Here is a 26,706-nt window from a genome sequence, read left to right on the forward strand (position 1 = left end):
GAGAAGCAATGTTTGAAAACATGGGGGCAAAGATTTTCCGAAACTATTAAAAGTTACCAAGGCACAGATGCAAAAAAGCTTGGAAAAACCAAAGCAGGATAAGCATAATTAAAGTAACACCACGCCACATCAAAATAATACAGCTGGGTACCATTATAAAGACAAAATGAAGACATTTTTAGATAAGTAGAAATGAGAAGAATTTCTTACCAATCTATTATCTCATCATATTATTCTTTGTATTTATCCTATTTTTCTGATTTTTTTTTCTGATCTACACTTAAAAAAATACTAAAGGAATTCTTCAGGTAGAAGGCAAATAATTCCTGATGGAAGAATAAATGATAAAAATACAATTAAGTTGTAAAAATATGTAGCCTTTCAATTTGTGATCATATTTAAGAATAGATATTTACAAAAATAAATAAATAAAATGATGGTGCACACAGAGGAAGATATAAAGTAAATGTAAAGACCTTTCTACTTCTAAAGGTAGAGAATAATAAATGTGTAGTTAATATTTTTGTGAGTATTATATATGTTTATCTTTTAAAGAGAAGTTCCAAAATAACTGGAGTGTGTGTTTTACCTAGTGGTTAAAACCATATCCTGTAATGGAGTGTCTGGGTTGGAGTACCAGATTCACTCTTGGTTACAGCTTCCTGTTAAAGCTCTTTCTGGGAGGCAATAGGTGATGACTCAAGTTGTTTGGGTCCCTGACGCCCAGGTAGAACACCTGGATTGACTACCTGTCTCTGAGATCCAGCTACCTGCCATTGCAGCCTTTTGGGGAGTAAACCAGTAGATGAGAGCTCTCTCTGCCACACACCCCCACACACGTGTGTGCTCTCTCTTTACCTATCGAATAAAATTTTTAAAATGTATGACAAATTAGCTAATAGAAGGGAGTGAATAAAAGTTTTTAATTAGTACAAAATAAACAAGGAATAAAAAATCAGAAAAATAGGATAAATACAAAGAAGAATATAATGAGATAATAGATTTAGTAGTTTTCTGAAATCTAAACACTTAAAACACAAATATATTTTAATGACATTAAAGATGCTATCATATGTAGGTTTCATGGGACATAACCATACATGAACAACACAAAAGGCAAAAAAAATACATTGAAGATTTATAGTAACTAGTATAATAAAAATATTGTGGAATTTAAGGCAAGAAATTGTTATTAATGATTCTAACAATAAAGATACAAAAGCAATTAAGGATTTACTAAGAATGTACAATAATTCTAAGTTTATTACACATAATACTGTAGTACCAAGATAGAAAAAGCAAAATATAAAACTGGGAGAACTATAAGGCAAAATGGACAATTCCAGAATCATATTTAAAAATGAAATGACCTCCACTGATAAAATACAAAATACTGCAACAATGGAAGAACTGGTAGATTTTATTTAATCTATTCAGGACACTGAACCCCACACACATTTACAACTAGTAGATTTGATGTAGATCAATTTGGAGCAGTTAACCACGTACAACAAAATATGCATAATTTCTGTAAAGCAAGCCTCAATATATTTCAAAGGATTAATAAATTCATAATGTTTTCTGATCATGGTAGAAGGTTAAATCTGTTAGCAAATAATCCTTTATTAATAATAATAAAAAAAGAGAATATCCAAGTGTTTAGAAAGTAAACACAGGGTCAGTGCTGCGGCTCAATAGGCTAATCCTCCGCCTGTGGTGCCCGCACACTGGGTTCTAGTTCCGGTCGGGGCGCTGGATTCTGTCCCTGTTGCTCCTCTTCCAGTCCAGCTCTCTGCTATGGCCCGGGAGTGCAGTGGAGGATGGCCCAAGTGCTTGGGCCCTGCACCCACATGAGAGACCAGGAGAAGCACCAGGCTCCTGGCTTTGGACCAGCGTGGTGCGCCGGCCACAATGCACCGACTGCAGTGGCCATTGGAGGGTGAACCAACGGCAAAAGGAAGACCTTTCTCTCTGTCTCTCTCTCTCACTGTCCACTCTGCCTGTCAAAAAAAAAAAAAAAAAGAAAAGAAAAAAAAGAAAGAAAGAAAAAAGAAAGTAAACACAGTACTTCTAAATGATCCATGAATCAGAGATAATAAGAAACAAATAAAAAGGGTGAAATAGCAATATAGTAACTTGAATAATGAAACTAATGTATTCAAAACCATGGGATGCATGGATTAGAGAGAGGCATATAGCTATGAAAGCATATTTAGAAGTGGAGCCTAGAAATAAATGACCTTAGTATCCATCTCATGTGGTATGAAAATAACAAGAATGAAATCCAAAGGGAGAAACAAGAAATGATTGCAAGATGAGTAGGAATTAATGATATAAAAACAAATCCACAATTGAGAAAGTCAATACAGCTAGGAACTGATTTTTTGCAAAGAATAATAGCATTATAAAATCTCAGTATTAGTGAAGGGGAAAAGAAAATAAAGCACAACATATAATACCATGAATTAAAAAAACACACACCCCCAAAGATTCTGAAGGCACAAAGAATTGGGTGCAAATATATTTGAAAATATATATGAAATCCCTCAAAAACTGAAACTTTCCAAGCTGAATATCAAAATTAATATAAATATAGAATAGTATTTACCTATTATAGATTGAATCTATAATTTGAAACCCTTCCATAAAGAAGATTCCAGGCCTTGGTATACTTAACCTTCAGGAAGATCACACCAATACTAAAGAAACTTTTCCAGGAAACAAAGAAAAGAAACAAAATAATTTCCATCTCATAACTGTTACACCAAACCCAAGAAATGTTTTATGAGAAAGAAATACTACAAACCAATCTTCCATGAATACAGAGAAAATGAAAGTCTTAAACAAAATAGCAGCATATAAAGTCCAAGAGTATATAAAATTATAATATGCAAGAACTAAGTTAGATTTATTTTAAGGATGTAGGAATAGTATTCAGCTTTTCATTATTATAACTAAATACTCTACAGAGGCCACTTGTGGAGTAAAGAGGTTTATTTTGGTGCATGATTTTGGAAGTTCATACTCAGCAATCAGATGGGTTTCATTGGTTCCATCACCTGGTGAGGTCAGAGGATGGCAGGGATGGAGCAGGTGCAGAAAAAGGATAGCATGATAAACCAAAGAGAGAGACAGCAGATGATCCCAACTCTCAGGCTTTTAGAACCAACCATCTTGCAAAAACTACCTTCCAATAACATGCCCTTAATTATGAGAGGACCCTCAAGGGCCTACCTCTAATACATCATAAATACATCAGTCTTCTCAGCTCCTCCAATGCATGACTTCAGGGATTAAACATCTGCATGGGTTTGGGAGCCAAATATTGCTCAAACCGCAGCATTAAGTTTTTTTTTTTCAATATTTAACAATTGGTATATTTTACTTCATTAACTAAGTAAAAGAGAACAATAGTTTGATTCACAACATGCAGAAAAAACATTTGATAAAATTCCACACTGATTCATATTTTTTTAAAACAACTCTTAGCAATCTAAGAATAAAAAGTACTTTTTAAATCTAACAGTCATCTATAAAGTTATAATATTGTGAATGCGGAATTGTGTATTTTTTTTTTTTGACAGGCAGAGTGGACAGTGAGAGAGAGAGACAGAGAGAAAGGTCTTCCTTTCCTCCATTGGTTCACCCCTCAATGGCCACTGCAGCTGGCGCACCACGCTGATCCAAAGCCAGGAGCCAGGTGCTTCTCCTGGTCTCCCACACGGGTGCAGAGCCCAAGCACCTGGGCCATCCTCCACTGTCCTCCAGGGCCACAGCAGAGAGCTGGACTGGAAGAGGAGCAACAGGGACAGAATCCAGCGCCCCGACCGGGACTAGAACCCGGATTGCTGGTGCTGCAGGCAGAGGATTAGCATATTGAGCTGTGGGGCCAGCTGGAATTGTGTATTAATTAAGGTTTAGCATACTTAACTACCAGATCTGGAAACTCTAGTCCTAAATATATATATTTAGTGTAGATATGCATAAAAATTAAAATATAATTTTTAAAATGCATTACTTGTAATAGCTTGCAGCTGAAAACAATTCAAATGTCTAGCTGTAGTGAATGAGTAAATACATTGTATTATACTCAAACAATAATGTACTGTTCAGCAATAAAAATCAGCAAATTATTGTTCCATAAAATATATGAAGAAAACTCACAAACATATTGAGCAAAAGAAATCACAGAAAAAGTGAAATTAATCCCATTTATGTGAAATTCAAAGACAGAGAATAATCCATGGTGAGTGAAGTTAGAGTGAAAATTCCATTGTAGAGATTATGATGAGGAAGTGGCGGAAGGGCACCTTCAGAACTCAGGTAATTTTTATTTCTTGACCTGTATAATGGATACTTGGGTATACTCACTTCGCAACATTTGATCAAGATATATTCTTGGGAAAATGTCTGGCCAAATGGTTAATTTGCTGCTTGGGATGTACACATCATATTCCAGAGTGCCTGGTTCAAGTCCCAGCAACTTTGCTTCAGCTCCCTGCTATCGTATAATCTAGGAGGCAGCAAAAGACAACTCAAGTACTTGGGTCCCTACCACCCTTATTAAAGAACCAGATGGAGGTCCCAGCCCTTGGCTTTGGCCCTGCCTAGCCCTGGCTGATGCAATCCTTTGATTAATGAACCAGTGAATGGAAGATTTATTTCTATATCTCTGCCTTTAAAATGACATGATTATATATATTCTTATGGTTCATGCACTTCTCTGAATGTAAATTTTACTTCTGAAAAATTTTTTTTTTGCAGAAAGCATGAAATATACATTGGCATCTTTCAGCAGTGGTATAAAGATACAAATATTAGCAGGAAATGGAAATACCATAATAGAGGAAATGATTTAGCTGGTTTTGAAGAAAGGATACAGTAAGCCAGCAGTGAAGAATGGGCTTGAGGCACATTAGGAAAAATGATACAGGGTCAAGAATACCATTTTTGTTCATGTTCTATCAGAGGGGGCTTCAAAGTGTTCATGAAAAGTAGAACTAAAAGATAAAGATAAAATTTAAAAGACAAGCTTTATTTCTCAACATAAACTCCGAGTTTCAGACTTTTTAAAAATGATGATATAAGCCACTTTATTAATCCCTAAGGAACTTGAGTTCCTGGGTATTTAACCATCTCCATGTAGTCTTTTTTGCATTGCAACAATGCATTTAATGATTTTTTTAAGATTAGCTACATTAGGACTGTTAGGTGGATGACTAATTATTTTCCATCAGAACTCTTGTAAACTGCCCTTGTTTGATGAGAGGAATGAGCAGCTGTGTTTTTGTGCCTGGGAAAAGCACTCTTTGATGAAGGTCTCTAGGGTGTTTTTCTGCTAAAGCTATGACTAATTTTCTCAAAACATTGTCATAATGAGCAGATGTCATTCTTTGGCACTCCAGAAAAATCAATGGGCAAAAGGCTTTGAGTATCCAAAAAACTGTTACATAACTTTTGCTCTTGTCTGGTCTAATTCTGCTTGGCCTGGACCACTCCCACTTCTCAGTAGCCATGGCTGGGATTGTGCTTTGTCTTCAGGATTATGCTGGTAAAAGCATATTTTATTCCTTTTCTACTTATTTGAAGAAATGCTTCAGTAACTTTATCGACTTGTTTAAAATTTCCTACCTGAAGCAGTCTGGGCACAATAGTTTGGGCACCCATTGAGTAGAAACCTGCTACACTTTAATTTTTCAGTCAGAATTGTGCAAACTGAAGTAGTTGAAATGGGTGTGCTGTTGGCTATTGTTTCTACTCTTAATCTTGCCCTGTTCAATTAGCGCATGAACAAGCTTAATTATTTGTCACAAACTAATGTGGATGGTCTGCTGATCTGAGTTTCAGCTTTAGCACTATCTTGTCCTTTTTTTTTTAAATAAAAGATTTATTTTATTTATTTGAAAGAGTTACAGAGAGAGGTAGATACAGAGAGAGGTTTTCCATCTACTGGTTCACTCCCCAGATGGTCCCAATGGCTGGAGCTACGCCAATCCGAAGCCTGGAGCTTCTTCCGTGTCTCCTACACAGGTGCAAAGGCCAAGGACTTGAGCCATCTTCCACTGCTATTCAGGCCATAGCAGAGAGCAGGATCGGAAGGAGCAGCCGAGACTAGAACCAGCACCCATAAGGGATGCTGGCACCTCAGGCCAGGGCTTTAACCTGCTGTGCCACAGTGCCAGCCCCATCTTGTCATTTTATTATTATTATTATTTTGACAGGCAGAGTGGACAGTGAGAGAGAGAGCGACAGGGAGAAAGGTCTTCCTTTACCATTGGTTCACCCTCCAATGGCCATTGCAGCTGGTGTACCTTGCTGATCCGAAACCAGGAACCAGGTGCTTCTCCTTGTCGGACCCTCGCTGGCGAGGGTCCAACGTAGTCACGACATGGTCACTGTTCATGGGTTCTGAAGGAACTCTATATTTGTGGGGAGAGAAGGAAAGAGGGGAGAGGAGAAAAGAAGAGGAGGGGCCGTGGCACCGGCCCGCCCAGATCCCAATGTCCCTTTATGCTGATATCGTCCAATCAGATGAAAGGGCGCGTATAGCCTCAGGTCAAAAGTTCATCTGTTTCACCTGGTTCTTCATAGAGTCCATTCTGTTTCATCTGTTTCACCTGGTTGCTTTCCTGGGACTTGTGGTCGACTGATTGCTGCAAACCATGTAGATGAGGAGGTTCTCGCAGGTGGCCAGCCTGTGGTTCCCCACAGTTCCCCCTTTTTTGTTATTTATGGCGCGTAGTTGTGCCTGTCTTAGGTTCCCAGCGACGTGCCACTTGCTTCTTAGGTTGCTATGGGCACTCGCCAGTGATTACCCGTCTTTGGCTACTGCTTCATCATGCTAAGCCATATCTGTTGCTGAGGGTCAGAGTGATACATAACAAGCATAGCCTGTCGGACCAGTACAGATCAACAAATCTGATAGACTGTTAAATTCAAGTCCTCAGGACAACAAAAGTGATTAAGCAAGACCTCAAGTAACAATGTTAATGCCATTTACAAAGGAAAAAACTGATACAAAAACATTTTTACATTACACAATGCTTAGGTGTTAGCCTTGAACGTAACTTTCAAAATACCTTCAAATATATCTAACTCAGGTCACTTTGCTGCTTTGCTGCAGTACAAATCATGTGCAACGTTTTTTTTTTTCCTCAAAACAATTCTTCAAACAATACTGAAAGTACATCAGTAAACACCATGAACTCAGGAATTTTGCCACACTTTTTCCTATTCAAAAAACTTATAGTATATAGAGCTATAGCCAATGCATCGCAATTAGCTACCGCATATTCTCCTATTCCCCCTTTTTGTTTATTAAAGTTTTTAAGTACAGGTGAGTCTGTTCAATTATTGCCTGCCCTTGGGGATTATTAACGTGCCTTATGCCGAATTCTTTTAAGAATGTAGCAAAACAGGCCGAAGTGTACGCCAGCCCATTATCTGTTTTGATAATTTTGGGCACCCCCAAGCGGCAAAGGACTATAGACAGTGTTGAATAACCTGTTGAGTTCCTTTTTTGTTTAGAGCTGTGGCTGACACAATTCCAGAGAACGTGTCCACCGACACGTGCAAACTGCTCTGGCGTTTTTGCATCTGCGTGATTTTAAGGCATTCTTCGACCTTCTTTAAGATTGCAGCTGTACGAGGTGAGGTGAGCTGTGAATCGCCTTCCAAAATGTTAAGCAATGGGTGCATTTCATCAGTGGCTAGTTTACAATAAGGCTGTATCCAGTTTAAGTTACCACATAGTTTTTGGAAGTCATTTAACGTCCTAAGTCCTGCGGTGGATATGACAAAATCTAAAGGAGCCACAGTAGTTGGTGTTAACCTTAGTCCTAGGTACTAGACCACAGTGCCCTTTTGAATCTTTTCTGGTGCAGTTTGTAACCCCGCCATCTGCAAGCATGAGGTTAGCATGGTAAACGCTCTTTCTAGGGTGTCTTCTCACAGCTGCCAACAACAAGTCTGCAAATGAAGTTTCTCTAAGACATCCTTTCCCCATAAAGTTACAGGGATAGCACACATGTACTTCGCCTGTGGTGCCTTCTTCATCTTTGCAATCTAGCACTTGTGTGCTTCGGGATTGGGCAACAGCGGTGCCTAATCCTACCAAGGTGTTATCTCCTTCCTGGAGGGGCCATGAAGGAGGCCAGTCTTGTTTGGAGATAATACTAACATCTGCGCCTGTATCTAACAGCCCCTTGATTGCCTTTCTTTTGATAATAAGAGTCCATAGTGGGCTATTGCCAAGAGTCATAGTGAGCTGCAAAATGCTTTCCTTGATTACCTCTAGTATCCTTTACAGGGCTTATTATTAGCAGCTGAGCAATGGGCTGCAATGGCAACAGTTGCACTATCCCCTTAGTAGATTGGAACATTGAGCTATGAGCAAGGCAACTGAATAAGCCCTGTTAATGAATTTGTAGCCTTTCCTATAGTAACATCTAAACTGTTGATATCATCCATGGGCTCCCGAGGTTCCACATTTATTGCCTGAATTCCCATTTGAGGTGTTAATACTAAATAGTTGGTTGCTCACAGCTCTGTGCAGTAAATGCTTCCCGGTCCTTTTGAGACGGTCCTACTCCTCCCATGGTTTGTCCTCTTACCCATTGAGTTTTCGGGCCCCTGGGTGTGGGGCCACTCATTTTTGGAATGTACTATTCTGGCCACTTGATCTGGTGGGCGATAGAAGCGGATTGCCTGTCTTATCTGGCTTGGAATAGCACTCATTTGCCCAATGGTTGCCTTTATCACATCGAGGGCACAGTCCTGATTGGCGTCCCAGTTGTGTCTGTTCTGTACATTCCCTTTTCATGTGATCTTTTCCACACTTAAAACATTTTCGTCCTAGCCCATTGTTGCGTATAATTTTGGCCCTGGCAACTGCTTCGTGCTCTGCCGAGGCTACTTCATCCATGATATCCCTACAGATTTTTAGAAAGGTGGGAATGTCCTTATGCTGCCAAGGTCTTAGAGCCTCATGGCAGGTTTTGTTTGCTTGTTCATAGGCTAACCTTCGGACTAAAGGCATAGCCTCATCCATGGTCTCAAAGATATTGCCGGCAGCCTCCATTACTCTGTTCACAAAATCAGCATAGGGCTCTGTCAGGCCTTGTGTAATCTTGGATAAGCTGTGTCTGATTTCCCCTTTCCTTGGAATGACCTTCCACGCCCTTCGAGCTAGTTCTCACTTGCATCAAAACCTCATTAGGGCAACTAGCTGAGCCTGTTCGTCATTAAAAGCTCCTTCCCCATTTAGCATATCCTCGTTCCAGGCTGGCTGACTGTTCCTAGCGTTATCATAGGCCTGAGCTCTCGCGAGCTCTCTGTAAGCTGAGAACCAGAGGAGGAAGTCTCCCCCACCAAGCACTGCCTTAGCTAGGTTCCTCCAGTCCTCTGAGACTAGTCCATTGGTGCCTATGTTATCTAGGACCACTTTAGTAAAGGTAGCATGTGGTCCATATAATTGTACTGATTGTTGTAATTCCGTCAACAATTTATGGTCTAGGGGTGTCCATCCCCGGTTGCCCTGCGCGTCCACTATCACAGGGAAAGCCTGATTTATGTGGTGATATTCTTCCCACTTAGGGGGAGTGCCTTGTCCTCCTGCCCGTTTTTCTCGAGGAGGTTCCGGGGAGAAGCCCTCGCCTTTTGTCCCTCTTGTGGAGGAGTCCTCCGGAGGGGGGAAGAGTCTTGGTTCGAATAGGGGGGTGCAAAAGGAAGGCGTCTCTCATCCTCCCTAACTCTCTGTCCCGACCCATGTTGGTCCTCTGTCTCCGTCCAGGCTCCCAGATTGAGATTCTCTGCATTTCCTCTATAGAGAGCTTGGTCGATCAGTCGCCATAACCTAAGGACTTCAGGCAATTTCTCTGCTGCCCTCAATTGTCTTCCCACCCTACGCCATTGTTCCTGTTCTAACTCACCGCTTTACAGTGGCTGCTTTCACGGGCATCCCCACTACTTTTTTAAAAGAAAACTTGGTTGTCGAGGAATTCCTTTTTTTCCGCGGTACCAATCCTAGACTTTACCGCCTAGATTCCTGTGTTTTCCACACGTTCTAATTTTTTCTTTCCTGCTTCCAGTGACCGGTCCAACTATCCGAGTCATGCCACCATTTGTCGGACCCTCGCCAGCAAGGGTCCAACGCAGTCACGACACGGTCACTGTTCAACGGTTCTCAAGGAACTTTATATTTGTGGGGAGAGAAGGAAAGAAGAGGAGGGGCCATGGTTCTGGCCCGCCCAGATCCCAATGTCCCTTTATGCTGATATCGTCCAATCAGATGAAAGGGCGCATATAGCCTCAGGTCAAAAGTTCATCTGTTTCACCTGGTTCTTCATAGAGTCCATTCTGTTTCATCTGTTTCACCTGGTTGCTTTCCTGGGACTTGTGGTCGACTGATTGCTGCAAACCATGTAGATGATGAGGTTCTCACAGGTGGCCAGCCTGCGGTTCCCCACACTCCTGGTCTCCCATGCGGGTGCAGGGCCCAAGCACTTGGGCCATCCTCTACTGCACTCCCGGGCCACAGCAAAGAGCTGGCCTGGAAGAGGAGCAACCGGGACAGAATCCGGAGCCCCGACCGAGACTAGAACCCAGGGTGCCTGCACCGCAGGCGGAGGGTTAGCCTATTGAGCCACAGCGCTTGTCATTTCTTAAAATAAGTTATTCATTTGTAAGCTAGTGATTTCTTTGAGACACTGTGCCTCTAAAGTTTCACAAAGCATGAATTATTTCATCATTGTTCCACATAAGTATCACCATAAATTAGATGTTTATTCTTGCTTCCATTTACTAAAATACATGCTGTTATAATAGGGATTCTCCTCAGAGCACTGTCTTCTAAGTAACTAAATCATGGTAGTTGAGTTTATTTTGGTGTCCAAAAATCCACAAATAATTATCTCATATAAGCATTTATATGAACCATTTGAAACTCATTTGCATGAAAATCTATTTTAGATTGTTATGCTTAAGTAAGAGTAGTCCAGGAAGAAAGGACTGCATATACACTAGAGACAAGGAGAACTTACAGAATATTGTTATTAAAGTTCAAACACAGTAACTTTGTAAAGTTGATTATGCTTTCAGTACTATGTGCAACTAATCATAGGTTCTTTGCAGGTCATTGGTGTTTGTTCTTAGAATCCCTTTTCATCTTTGTTTTATGTTATTTGTAGTCATCCTTAACAACTTTCTAATGGAGTCTTCTTGGCACAGTGGACTTATTTTCTTTTTCTTTCTTGCTTTCTTTTTTTTTTTGTTTTTTTTTTTTTGTTTTGTTTGTTTGTTTTTGACAGGCAGAGTTAGACAGTGAGAGAGAGAGACAGACAGACAGAAAGGTCTTTCTTCCATTGGTTCAACCCCAAAGGGCCACTACGACTGGTGCTGTACCGATCCGAAGCCAGGAGCCAGGTGCTTCTCCTGGTCTCCCATGCGGGTGCAGGGCCCAAGCACTTGGGCCATCCTGCACTGCACTCCCAGGCCATAGCAGAGAGCTGGACTGGAAGAGGAGCAACCGGGACAGAATCCGGCGCCCCAACCGGGACTAGAACCCAGTGTGCCGGCGCCGCAAGGCGGAGGATTAGCCTGTTGAGCCATGGCGCAGTTGTCACAGTGGTCATGGTCATTGATAGCAAGATGTCAACACATAGGTATGGGATACATGGTTTATTTAATGGCAAGAATATGGGAACTTGTAGATATGAAGAATGCTAAGGAAGGAGAAAGACAACATCCAAAAAAGGGTTCTTTTCCTGAATCTCAACTTCCCTACAGGAAAGTACATAGTAGCCAATGTATTCACTTTATCAGAGTGAGGACCCATCAAATTTTTACAGTGCCACTCAGTCTTTGTAAGTACAAGTGAATAGTTTTAATATGCCTTTCTATCATCATCCCTATGTATTCCTGAGAAAATTCTGTAAGCTGACTTGAATCAAAGGTCAGTTGTGGGAATTGCAGAGATTTGACCATCCCACATTGGATTCAGCTTCAGATTAGAAATTGCAAGCAATAATGAATTATTCAGGGTAAGCCAGTGCAGCCGGCTGCCCAAGTGACTAATTCCTTCTCATAATGGCAAATTCACCTGCCTATCAAGGTAGGAAAATTGTTGTCACAGAGAAGGCAATCAAGAAGGATCGAGTAGAAGGATCATGAAATATGATTTCTTGGGAACTAAACAGAGGCTCTGAAGTCAAAGGTCATGTTTTTAACTTTTCATCCAGTATAAGGCCATGATTCTGAGCAGGTACAGAAAATATACTGTCAAGAAAGAAAAAATTGTAATTATTTTCATGGCTTGTGGATGATAATTTCAGATGATTTGCCACCTCAATTGTGACATAATCCTTAGGACATCAAGAATGTATATTTTTAAATTGATTCACAGATCTGATTTAGGATTTAAATATTTCCTGAGAAAGAATGCTAATCCAACAAACCATTTAGAGACAGGATAATAATCAATTTAATAAATGCAATGCATATAGAATGATAGAATCACAGCAGCTGACATAAACTAGTTGTATGCTGGCCAAGAGCATAGTTATCTGTACAGTATAGGAAAGCATGTCAAATAAGTACCCAGTAATTATAAAGAAGAAGTAAAAAAGTCAATAAACACACTAATCAATATTTATGCAAGGGAATATACATGTACAATTCCAAGCACATATACAGAAATCACATATATGCACATGTACACATATATATGTGTAAAAATCAGCCATTAAATACTAATGAAAAGTAATAAATCTATTGATATCAACGAGACTGGTTGGATTCGATTTATAATTAAATGTATTGCTATACCTTGTTTTTTAACATCTAATTTGTGACACAAGTGTACTTGAATATGTGTGTATGTGAATCCACAGGCCTATCTATGGAAGAAAATTGAAATTATTTGAGAAAGAAATGGAAGTGAAGTGTAGGTAATGAAGAATAGCACTAATTTTTTATTCCGGTAATATAAAGCATATTTGATGTATTTTCACCCTCATAATTTCTCATAAAGGTGAATAAGCAATGTGATAAATTGTATTGTTTTGTGTAAGAGCTTGTATATAACATAGAAATGATACTAACCTTGAGAGAACATGATGTATTGGAATTTTAAGTAGTGACATAAAAGTGTAGCCAAATCCTTCTGTGATCACCTTACAATTCAATCATTAGATATCAAGAGTTCAGGGAGCTATATGTGTGATATTCAGGGACTCTAAACGTAATTTTGTTAAAAAATAATGAGATTCAAAAAAAGAATTTTGGTTTATGATTTTAAAATTTGTATTAGTATCGTATTAACCTGAGAATTTACGAAAATTGTGTTGCTGTAATAATGCATTTGCTGTGACCTGAGAAACTAATATATTAATAAATTCCTTAAAAACATGCTGTCATGAAATACAGGAATATACTTATGTGCAACTCCATGTTTATCCACATCCAAAAAGCCTATCAACATGAAAGATGAAATAAGGTGTTTATAATCAAGAATGAATCCAGGGGCCAGCGTTGTGGTGCGGTGGGTTTACTGGCTTTTGATAGGAGCATCCTATATGGATTTGAGTCCCAACTGTTCTGCTTCTAATCTAGTTTCCTGTTAATGCACCTGGGAATGCAGTGGAGGATGACCCAAATGCTTGGGACCCTGTTACCAATATGGGAGACCCAGATAGAGTTCCAGGTTCCTATCTTCAGCTTGGCTTAGCTCTGGCCATTACTGCCATTTGAGGAATGAATCATCAGATGGAGGATATCTTTCTATCTTTCTCTTCCAACCCCTGTTTATGTGTATGTGTGTGTGTGTGTGTGTGTGTCCCTCTCTTTGCCTTTCAAATAAATAAATAAATCTTTAAAGAGAGTTAAAATGAGTAACATATTTGTGACACCAATGCTAAAATGAATACCCCAAATCATAATATTTATAGAAAACTGATAAGGTAGAAAGGGCCTTGGTGAGCAAAATTTTAGGGCAAGAGGAGTAGACCCAGTGCCTTTGATATTAATGATGAATGAAAAATATCCTCAAATCATTCAATCTGTTGAGTGATTATTGTTGTGCTTTGGTGTGTAAAAGAGAAAGATCTTTCTTCAAAAGGAAATATTTAATTCATATATGAATGGTAATCAATTAATAATTAATTAGAGAGGGTCAATCCTATAGAAATTATGAGGAATTATGGAATAGCATATACTTAAATAGGAAAAGGTAAGATTGAAGGAGAGTATTATGGTTGTTTTCACTATTTTGAAGATCAGGCATGCAAATTCATAAGTAGCTGTACTATATAATAGACTGCCAGGTAGGCAAATTTGGAGTGTATAAAAGGCAGGGATTTATTAAAGTTGAAAAGGATTTTAAACTAAACAAATATGGTCTCTTTCAGCAGATGTCTTTCAACAGATGATCAACTGACAGAAAAGGATTCCTTCTATAGGAAACAAGATACCTGTCAAGATTCCTTTCATTTTGAATATTGTGAGGTCAGATGATAGCACAGTAACAATTTAATCTAGGAAACAGAGCTAGAGGTAATGGTTTCATTAACTGTACTGTGAAGCCAAATGCATGAAACTGAATGAAGATCTAGATAATCAATCCTAAACTCTAGGTTCTAGTATTGAGTAGCAGCAAGAAGGATGCACAAGCAAAAGACCAGCAGTAGGAAGAAGTCCAAACAACTTCAAGAATTCTTCCTGAATTATGATATTCAGGAGTGGATCCATGCCTTTCTTCATAGGGTAGAGGTAGCATTAAAGTTAATGCTATTTTGGAAGGAGGGATAAAATTTAGACTGAAATATATCATTTGATCTAGCAACTGAAGCAAGTAGTAAGACTTACATTTGCCAAGACATACTTAATAAAAATTACAATGGTATAAATAGAAATCCTAAAACATAAATACAGCATATACCTTTTGGAAGCTATTTATGCTACACTAATGTCTAGAGAAACAAGTTTTTATCCTTATGTATACCAATAGCAAAAACTTACTGAGTACTGGTGTATAGTTAAATGTATCATCTCATAATTTTGTCTTATGCTAACTCTGTGAAGTTGAAATAATTATCATAATTTTATAAGTAAGGAAACTGAGACCTTAAAAGTAAGTAATTTTTAAGTAATTTGTCTTAGAACAGAATCCAAACATAGTAAAACCAGATTTATTTTATCCTAGCTATTCTGAAACAGGAATTCTCTTCGTTAATGATAGTGGTGTGTATTTCTGATGTTGTTGGAAATCAGACTGCACTGAATTTAAGCTCTGGGAAACAAAGAAGTAGAAACCTACTTGAGATGGCCTGTATGCCTTTTGGGAGGTTGGCAGTCAAATGTGGCACCAAACTCAGTATCCAATCAAATGTTTGGTACTGTCCAACCTTCCATATGGTTGGGAGGTCTGGATCTGTCACAGATGTCGCAGGCAGCATCCCGCATCACCTGCAAGACATATGTGGCATAAATGGGGAAGCAGGATTACTGAAAGTGTGCCCCCAGCTGAGTCTATGGCTGGGAAGCAAAGATCAGCACAGCAGCTAGCATGGGAATTGGGCAAACTTGGGGCACAGTTCACATAATGGTCCGGAGTCAGCTGCTCAACAGGAAACTGAAATGGGGACATTGTGAGTAGGAGTAGGCAGGGCTGGCAAAAGAAAGGCTCCAAGGACACATTGAATCACAACTTCTAACAATGTGGCATGGCTGTGCAAACAACATCAGACAGGCCAAACTTACATGCAAAAAATCAAAGACTGAGTGACTCTTTTTGGGCAAATGTGTCTGGCAGCCTACAAGGAGGAAAGGCAGGGCTGCAAGTACAATATGCTCTACAGACAGAGGAGAGAGTCCCAGCCCAAAGACAGCTTCCATGTGTATGAAGTGTGGAAAATCTGAGACATGCACTGGGCTCTTCAGCCACATTCTCACCCTTGGAAAGCTATCAGCCAGAAGAAAAATCTCCAATTTAAATGACATCAAAATGTATGCTTGGAGTTATCTGACCAAATTAGCAACTGAGATATTCTAGGGCCTTAATTTGCACATTGAGTTTTAATAGTATTATATTTGTATAGCAGATTATATAACCAAAAATGTTAATGGGAAAATGATTTTATTTGACTGGGAAATTGGCACCCCGACTAATTGTCTGAAAAGGAGCCAATTTTAAAATTCAGATGCTATTTGAATGAACTGTTATTGGCTGAATTAGGATTTATTGTGTAAAATATGCAGTTTTTAAAAATAGCCTAAGGAGAGAAAAAAGGACTCAGTAAACCAAGTTTGTGTACTTCATTATGTTCTGTGATGGACCTTGGGGTTGTATAAATAAGACCATCATAAAGAATATGGAGATGGATGTAGGGGTGGAAGTTGAAGGAATGATCTGAAATGAACATGCAATATGGTGTGTGTGGTCATAGTAAATAGGGGAATGGCTTATGCCAGATAGTAACCCTTTACTAAAGCATGTGATTACCTTTTATAAATGACTTGAGGTTTTATGTGCCTATTTCAGACTGATTAGGGTTAAGCACCAAACATATTTTGGAATGATCATAGGTTTGGTGGCCTATTTAGCATATTCAACAAAGCTTGCAATTAATGCTGAAGATAATTTTTCTTATTGTGAAATTTACTCACCATAATTGGCCAGCAGCACATAAGCAATAAGATTGGGTGACATATATTTTTACAGGGAAAGGCTTTGCAAATAATATATTTTTTTTTGTTTTTAAATATATCTCATTCTTTAAACAATTACAATGATTTTATCATTCAGGCTTCCCCCATCTCCTTCTCCTGAAGTAGCTTAAGTATGTCCTGTAAATAACAGTTGAAATTGCCCTCATCCTCTATTACTTGCCTTCAGGAAATGGAAAGCACCAAGTTTCCTTAGAAAACCAGGCCTTTTCCTCTCCACCCCACCCCCTACAAGCCCTAGTCTTTAAGACAACATCTTCAAGTTGCCACAGACCAACTGTGAGTGTTAAATGAATATCTTTGACAGGAGCTAAGTCTTTTGGGCATTGAAATAAGGTTTTCCTCCTCTCTTGGCATGTGAAGATGGAGAGTGTGCTTTGACACTAGTAGCAGGGAATGTGAGCAAAGCAACTTTCAGAGCATCAGAAGTGTCAGCAGAAGGAAAAATCAGCACAAGTAGAAAGCATCAAGGTAATTTTCCTACCTATGGTATTCCATGAAGTCAGTCAGCCACTGCCACTCCTAGATGATGGAGCCTCCATCTCCATTGTGAAATGCCACATAAACTCTGTCAGCCTTTAGGACTGCTCAGCTTTCTCACATAGAGTAGAAACAAAGGCAGCAACCTATTAAGTGAATTAAATTTTAAAAATAGTATTTCATACTTCGTTTGTAAGTGCATATTTCGGGGGCATTTTCCTTGAACATCACATAGCCACAATTCCTGCTGAATTAATTTCTTCAAGAGTTCAAGAAATGCATTTATATGTGAAGAAGGATTTTATCCTGTGTGTCTGGCATTTATTTTTAGATATAGAACTGAAAATATGATAATATTTCTGCATTGTGAACACATGAACATATTAAAAACTTCACTGCTAATGTTAAAGTTTCTTAAACTTTTTATTAATAAATACTATGCACAAAAACAATTATACCTATCATAAATTGAGTGCTGTTGAATTTTTTAAAACTGTACTCAAATATGTACCTGGTATTCAGATTAAGGACAGAATGTTACTCTTGCTAAGTTTTTCAGTAAGTTGCATTTTCCAATTACTCTTACTTTGGTGACTTCTCAGAGAGTCTTGAAAAAAATTTACCTCTGTGGAGTGGTAACACCTGTACTCAAAAATCTACTTCCTCAATACATTGCCTCATAGAACCATCAGATAATTTTCATTAATGTTTAATTCATTGCACATAGCAACCTGTATAACTATAGGAAAGGACATAAATTAGCATTGCAGAGTATGAACATTTGCTACATGGCAAAACTGTTCCTTTTGGCAACCATTTTGCATTTTTAAAGCCACAGCACCCTGCCTAACAGAACTCCAAATAGAGGAGCAGCAAAATGGGAGGAAGGTGCTGTAACTAAATGAAGGAGAGCTGAGGGGTTAAAATCGTTGCTGGATGATTTCACCACTGCTGCCCCATATTCATACTCTCGGTAAATGAGTGAGGAGAGCCCCATGTGGGATTATAAACTTGCTGGGAATGGATGAGAAACCTTCTGCTCTGCTGGAGTTTGTAAGTAGTTTCTAAGAGCTGATTTCTGCACAAGTGAAATTGATTGGATTGTTTTAGTTTTCTTCTGGCAAGAAATGTTTTTCATCTCTGCATATCCCTCTCCCTGTTCTTTTTGGTTGGCTTGATGACAAAACCCTCTGCAGGCCCCAGACACAAGCCGCCTCTTCTGTGATGCCTTCCTGATTACACTGCCCCAACCCCTGCTCCTTCTTAGATTAAGTAGCATTGTCCTTTTTAACAATTAGCACCATTCCTTGATGCTTGTTAGTAGGAAACTCAGTCTCTTCCCACTCCCTCATAAACTAGGTTGTGAGCTTCTAGAGACAACTGCCCATGTCTTTTCAACTTTGTATGCTCCTTTCCCTGGTTGGCTTTCTTATACCACCACTGCCTCTATCTGAATGACAACAGAAATTCAGTTGCAGGTATGAAAATCCATTGGCAGATTACCTACAGTGAGAGTGAGATTGCCTTAGACCACCATCATCCAGAGTTCCTTACTGCTAATACAGTTGTTTCTTGAGACTGACCTACCAATTGTTTAACCAGCAATGCACTCCTGAGCTGGGATAAATGATCACCTAACCAGACTGCCTTGTGAAGTATCATAATGAAAGAAAAGAGCCAGCATTTGTTGCTATTATTTTTTAAAAACATATTCTAGGAAAAATTGTGTGAATCCTGCAACAAAAGCATAAAATAAAAGCCCATGTCCCATAATCATTGTTAATTGAAAAAATAGTTGTTTTTCTTTCACAACCTTTTCTGAAATAAGAATAACACACCTACAAACTCCTCTAATCCTATTAATGTTGAAATAAAAGTAAAAGTGGCTGAAATCCATTGTTCTTCCTTGGAGCCTGAGGTGGCCTCCATCTTTTTCTCCCCTTTCTTCAAGTCAATCTGTCAGAGGTGTTTTTGTCTTTTCTCTGTGCATCCTACCTTTTGAAATTTTAGTTTCCTAAAGATGGACAAACATATGTGGTAATCATCATATTTCCTCTGACTGGTAAATTATAATTTCCTAGGTAAATCATGTAATTTTCAATGTCAATTTGAATATCTGCAAAAGAATATTGGTATATTGGGGCATTGCAACCACTAACTTATTAATATTAGAATATTATTCACAAGGCAGACTGACTACATTTAATTCTGGCTTCCACTCTAAAGGCATTTACTCTTTGGCAAGTTTTTTAACCTTTCATTTATATAATTGAATAATAAAATACATCTCTTAGGTTGTTTTGAAAATTAAATGTGTCAGTATATGTAAAGCTCATATAACAATGTTTGGAACATAGTAAATGTTCCATAAGTATTAGCTATTATGTGATAATGGCCATTATTGTGTTATATAAATCATGCTAGTGCTGATAAATAATTACAACAAAAGAAGAAAGAGATATCAAAATGAAATATTTGAGTATTATTTTTAAGAATTGATTTTCCTGTTATGACAGCTAGGCTTTTCAAATTTTTGAATCATATTAAACAAAAAGGATTTTCTTTAAGGATTATAAATAGTGATGGTCAGTGAGAGCAGAATTCCTATATTGTCCTTTATTTTTCTCCCTTTATGTAGTTGGAAATATTTAAAAGTTACTGAGATATTAGCACATGTTCAAAAACTATTGTGTAAGTGAACTATATGAAATGCTTTTATTCAATCAGATTTGTGAGAAAATACTTTGTATAAGAATTAATGAAACATCTATCATTTAGTAAATTTTAGAATTAGGCTTTGGAACACTTACTAGTAATCTAATAGCATAATAACAATGCTGTCTTTTCAAAAACAAAATGAAACAAACAAGCTTAAATAATAGACCACTGTTCCTAGAATATTTTGTGAACTTAAAAATAATTTTGCCAGCACTGGTGTTATGGTGTTTTTGATACCATGCCTTTTTCCATTTTGTTGCCTGAAATGCCTTTCTTCAAAGTTTTCAGAGATGTTGATATGATTTCTGAACAGAGATGTGGGGATCTTCCATCCAAACGATCCCGTGTGATTATTTTCTCAGGGTGTGAATTTATGGTTACAAGAAACAGATGCCTTTTATATTGCATTGTTTGTGGAATATCATCATACCGAAACTCCAACAAATCTAGAGACAAACCTCATACAGAGATGATGGATGTGGTTACATATTATAAGTTGGTTTAGAAAAATAGATACTGAGTATCCAGGAAGCATAAATTCCCAGTATAGAAATAATGACATTAACCTGACTAGTCCTCCTTTCCCAGGTTTAAAAACAAGAGACTGCAATTTTAATTATTAGAAGTTAAAAATGTATGTAAATATTGATCCTAGTTTTTTCTAGAATTTGAAAGAAATATTAGTTTTCAGCATCTCACAAAACTTTTACATTAAAAACATTTGAAAGTGAATAAACAGTAATTATTAGTGACCTTTTTATAATAGAATCTAGAAGCAATAAACCATGTTTAAATCTTTGTAGGAACTAAAGTACTAAAGAGTATCAGCTTAATTAGGATACTTTCATTGGGTCGTTATATGTGTTTATTACTAAAGTACTTATTGTGTCAAAAGAGAGGGAGAGAATGGAAGAGATAGAAGCAAGCATACAGAAGCAATAGAGCAATGCATTTCCATAACTAATAATCTTTCATAGTTATATTTGCTCCCGATAGGAGCCCAGATAGATTTGAAAAGACAAAAATGAAAATGGACTGCCTTAACGTGGGGAATGGGATCAGTGTAACTCAGACTAGATCATTATTGTTGATGACAAGTTACTGTTATTTTGATGAAGGGTGTCATTATGTAACATGTTACTTAAATTGTTAAGGCTTTTATTTAACTTACAGCAGTTTCAAACTTGAGAGTAGATATACTTGCTTTTTTTGGTCATTGCTCAAACTCTTACTGTTTTCTCTGGGAACCACATCCTTGCTGCTTTTTCACCCTCCCTCTCCTGCCTCCCCTTTTCTTGAAGTGTTTCTTTTGTTTGTCTCCATTACACCAGCGTGCAGGGACACAGTGTTTCTGCACAGTGGGAGTTGGCAATCTCCGAAGAGGCTTTCCAGCATTGCTTTTTAGACTGAAATCATTACAATCTTCAATAGCTACTTGGATTAAAAAAAGGGAAAGAAAGAAACTAGCACATTATTATTCTCAAAACCATCTCAATGTAAAAAGAGGCTATTTGCTTGGTCCTTCCCAACTCCCCCTTTTCCACTCTCCTCCTGCAACCCCTGCTCATCCTGCTCCTTTTCTCTTTGAATGTTTCCTTCACACCTAAGTTCAGTTTGCATGTTCCTGATTTGCTAATTTTATTCAAACTGAGTATACAAATGCATATTTTTTTCTGTTGCTTTTGAATATTTTTACACTGCTTATGCAAAGGATTGTAGTGAGACATATCTTGCCTTCATTGGTATTTGCATTATTACCTTTGAGAATGTGAACTAAACCAGCACTGACCCAAGATAATATTTTGAAACCCAGGAGTTCTTAACATGTGTTTACTTGATGGGAAAGTTGCTTTAGTAATAACCCTGCCACTAATTTTTAATAGGGGAGAATGCTTATAGTTATTCATGTATCAAACATTGCTACTCTATGTTTTTGTCATAGTTCTGAGTGCCTGCTTCTCATCAGTAGTAACATTTGTTTATGCACCTGCCCAGGAGTGACCCCAAATGCACAATGGAAACTCAGGATGTAAAGAACTGTTTGCAGTGCCTTCATCCTGTGCAAGGAATTAGTGTATGTGAACACATAATATTTCCAACAGAGGTTTGAATAATGTCATCGTAAATTTATTTGTTCTCTTCAGTGAGCATAACTATAAATAATGAAAGAGAATGGCATGGATAAAGGGGAGAGTAATTTATGCACTTTAACAAAGCAGCACAACCAATTTATATCCTATACAGCACCCAGATGTATGGATATTCAGATAGAATAGACATAATATGTTTTTCTTTGTTAAGTATAAGTAGAATACACTAAAAATATGCCAAATATATAATAATTATTATTGATGTTTGTTATGTGGATATCTTTTAAAATAAGTTCTCAGTGAAATGGGACAGGGTAGATGTGGTTTTATTTGAAGGCAGTGTTTCCTGGACATGCCATAGAATTTTCCCAGAAGATGTCAGTAAAGCCATTCCATCCTTCCATCTCTAGTCATTGGGCTTCAAATATAACAACTAGTATAGAATTGTTTTTATTGTTGTTGTTAGCTCATACCATTTCTTATCCCTTGCATATTCTGATTTTTGAACGAGATTAGAAACAATATAGGTGATACTTATGTACCCTAAAGTCAAAGGATTTTAATCCTTTTGTAAACCTTTAATTTAGTTAGAGTTTTTATTTAACAGGGACAAATGCAAGTTTAACTAAAACCAGCTTCTTAGAACACATCTGACCAACATTTTTCTTTTCAAAATTCTGTCTATAATTCAAGGTCTGGGTTAAATGCCAAATTTTCCATGTGTGCTGTGCTAGACACATTTCTGCCTTTTTTTTTTTTTAAATGCTATGGCCCAGTGTTTGTATATTTTTCACAGTGCACATTGAACTTCCTCTTGCTTCATAAGCATTTGTGTAGCATGTCCTCTCTCCTATTGTTTCTAAATCCCTGAAGGACTATTTGGTGTGTCCTCTTTCATTTAAAGTTCTTCCAGACTCTGTCCTCAGTACTTTGTTCATAGAAACTAGTTGCACATTTGACTAAAAATAGAAATGACCATGATTCAGTATCTTTTGTGTGTCACAACTTCCTATTAAATAGAACAAAAACAGCAATTTATATATTAATATGAAATAAATCAGTATGTATTATTTTCAGATCCAGAAAACATATATGCACATTAATATGGAAGTTATACAGGTGAAATTCTTTTATTAAAATAAAAATTCATGAGAAACATAGCCATAGATTACCTTTCCCATGTTCTACCAACAAGAATTATAATGTGAAATAGAGTGAATAGTTCAACGTTAGTATCATATCTGCAAATTACAGCTCTTCAAAATGCACCAGTTGCTTAAAAGGTTATGAATGATGTCATTTGCACCCATATAGGGAAAGGCTCTTGCCTGACTTTTCAGATCTATTTACAGAGATCCAAAATGTTCTGCCTATTTGTTTATCTAAAATATGTTCCTTCCTGAATGCCAGAAAGGAATTGCTACTGTAATCCCAGGTATCAATTTGCTTCCTGTAGGATATTGCCTTATGATCCCTGCTCGGTCTCCTTTTATTTTTTTATAATCCCAAACCCGAGAGGCATCATTTCAGCCTAAGTCAGTGATTTAGAGGCTCTTGTGCTTTTATTTATAAATGTGTATGCCATGAAAAGTTACATAGCCCAGAGTATAATGGAAACTGGTCACAAAATTTTGCTTTCAAAATCACAAACATGTCCTAATAAATATAGTTTCTGCCCAGCCATATATTTTCTTGATTCCAGAATAGCTGCTTGCTTGTACGTATTTGCATTTGGTTCAAATCCATGTTTATATGTGGGAATCTGATTTTTTATGGGTCATGCTACACATTTAATATCAATATGTTGGCTAGGAGATTGCCACCCTTCTCAGTCTTTCTTCCTGGGCAAGATCCATTCAAAAGGTAAGCCCTAAAATGGCTGCTTTGGGCTAGGCATACGATAGACACCTGCCTCCTCTGCTTCTTATGGAGGACCCAGTGTTAGATTATGAGGGAGAAAGCAATGAATTCACCTTTATTAAAGTTCCAGATCCTTACAAGTGCTTTACATACATGAGGATGATTCAAAAAGTTCACGGAAAAGAGGAGTTAAGAGATAAGTTGATTTTGGTGCAAAATATTTTAGAATCCGTACATGGTTTTATTGTACTATGCATTTTTCTTACATATTCCCATAATGTGTATTTTCCATGAAGTTTTGAATTCTCCTCTTATATTATCTCATTCCAATACTCATGTATCTCCATATAACAGCTGATGTCAGTTAAAAGCTGACTGCTGGCCTGCCAGACTTTGCCTAGTTGGAAGGGTTAATCCTGAAGTTACTTTCAGTCACTGGCTTCTAGGAAAGAGGGAAAATACTGGCTATTCAGGGTCAGAATCTACTCTTCAGGTAACATTTTATTCAAAAATAAGCAAATGGACAGTGCCCAAGTTACAAATGAAGGAATCGATGGAAGTAAGGGAAGAAGGAAGGAAAAGACAACAAAAATGAAGGAGAAGAAAAGGTACAGAATTTCAATAAATTTTTAAAATATACTTTTTGGTTGAAGATAGGTTAAATAAAACCTACTGTTTTGATTTAAATATATTAATTTCAATTGAAGTACTCCATGCTGACATAATAAAAATGTTTAAAGGTAATGAATCATTATTTTAAAGGTCACCAATTAAATTCCTTCCCCTGAATAATTTTCCACCTGCCATTCTGGAGGAGGACAGTCTCACATGCACAGCTTCATCAGCTTGGGCTGTAGTCACCTAACATAGATGGAAACAAACATACTTTAAAGAACCCAGATCTGTGGCTAAACTATGCCACTCAGAGATATTTAGATGTGACTGGAATTAAACTTAAGTGTTCCGTTTCTCAGTTTCTGTCTGAGTTGAGGATATATCCCAGAGAAATTGACAGCAGATCATGAAAATAGCTGTTTTCTATTCTCTGTTGAGGTATGGATTTTGCATTTCATACACATCTACACTGTAGTTCATTCTCTTATGTTAATTCTCCTACTCCATCAAGCAGGGCCCAGAGCTAATGCTGGTTGGTAAAGCACTAGTCTCAGTAGAGTTGAAGAGCCTGGGCCAACCCAGAATATGCCAGCAGTCCTCAGTGTAAGTTTAAAACCCAACAGGTGGATATGGAGAGAAAGAATTTCTATCAGGAGAACCTCAAACAAAAAGATAGCCTAGTTCTGAATTTAGGGCTGTTTCTTGGTTTTGTGAAACATGGGGAGAAGCAGTTAAAAGACTTTGTGAGCATATTGCTAAGTCCCCCAGAGAGCTATAGACGGGGCTTGTGCAAATGAGTGGCCCTGAAATTTAAGTTTCTTATAAAGGAGCATGAGTAGAGAACAGTCTCCAGAGGTTGGGCTTGGATGGATCTAGCTAAAAGCCAAATACCTGAGGCCAGGAATCAGAAGATCTGAAGAATCAATTGTGAGGGGCAGATTCTGGAAAAATAAGATGCCCAATTAAAGTTGACAAAAGCAATGGCTGTAGTGCACCCACGACCTTCTGGGAGTGGCAAGGGGACTGGTTACTGTATTATTCAAGGAGGGATAAAAGGCCCAATATGTCCCTTAAAATAAATGTTTTAGCATCAACTGATACAGCAAAGTCAAGGTTTGGATTGGTATTTTATGACATGTTTATCACTCAAAGCATATCCAAAGTCTGAGGTCTGTATGAAAACAAAGAAATCAAGTTTTCATTATTTCACTGTAAGAGCTGGAGATTTGTAGCAACACTGAGGGGGGAAATATACTGGTAGTTTTCTAACAGCTTGTTCCTTACCTAATATTAACCCGCTGGGCATATCGGAGCTGTATGGAATCTGGATACAATAGTAAGCTCTTGTTGAAAAAAAAAATTCACCGATCAATAGCTTGTATTACTGTAAAAATCCTTCTGGGCTTAAAATTTTATTTTCTTATATTATGATAGAAACCCTGAAGAGCAAGAATGAGAGCTAATCAAAGAAATAGTAGAAAACAGCATATGTGTCCAATACATGATGGTCTCTATCAAGGAAATTATGGGTTCCACATGGAAAGCTATATAGGAGGGGGATTTTTTGTTTTGTCTTAAGTGTCTGTGGTGCTGTTTCAGGGTGCTTTTTATAGATATCTTTCTAGCAACCAAGTAAGTTCAATAACTTTTTAAAATAGAAAAATAATGAGTCGCCTAGGGTTGAGTGTGTATGTGCATGCATGTACCTGTATGTGTGCTCTTGTTTCTGCTTTAATGTTCTATCTGAAACACTTAGCAATTAGAAATCTGATGTTCTCTTGGAATGTAATTATTTCATATGTATTCTTTATTTCAGTAGCCAATGTTGTATAAATATCTATCAGAATTGCTTTTATCCTAAAATGCTGATATCACTGGATAAGCATAAAATGTGAGAAAACCAATTACATAGATTTATATTATGGCTGTTTCTCTTTAGAATAGCTTATTATGTGAAATACATAAGCATATGATTAATGCTATAAATTTACAACCCTGTTTCATTGAAGACTGCAATTTATTTGCTCTTTATTGTTTCTCCTCCCCAGGAGAAGGAAGTTAGCAGGAGTTGATTGAAGTCTTAAAAAACAAGACTAAGGAAGTGAAATCAGGTTTTTCCTTCTGATGTTCACTGAAAGATCTGACCTACAATTTCTTTTCCATGGTCAATCTACTCTAACATAGTCAAAGTTAGTCAAGCAATCATTCTATAATGTGAACTTCA

At 37.6% G+C, this 26,706-nt stretch overlaps 1 pseudogene; it reads left to right on the forward strand.

Annotated features, from left to right (window-relative positions):
- The window catches only part of LOC133756609 (transcription factor E2F3-like), a 118,281-nt pseudogene that overhangs the window by 80,174 nt on the left and 11,401 nt on the right, over nucleotides 1–26,706 (forward strand).

The sequence above is a fragment of the Lepus europaeus genome, chromosome 3 (assembly GCF_033115175.1).
Source record: "Lepus europaeus isolate LE1 chromosome 3, mLepTim1.pri, whole genome shotgun sequence".
Classification (NCBI taxonomy): domain Eukaryota; kingdom Metazoa; phylum Chordata; class Mammalia; order Lagomorpha; family Leporidae; genus Lepus; species Lepus europaeus.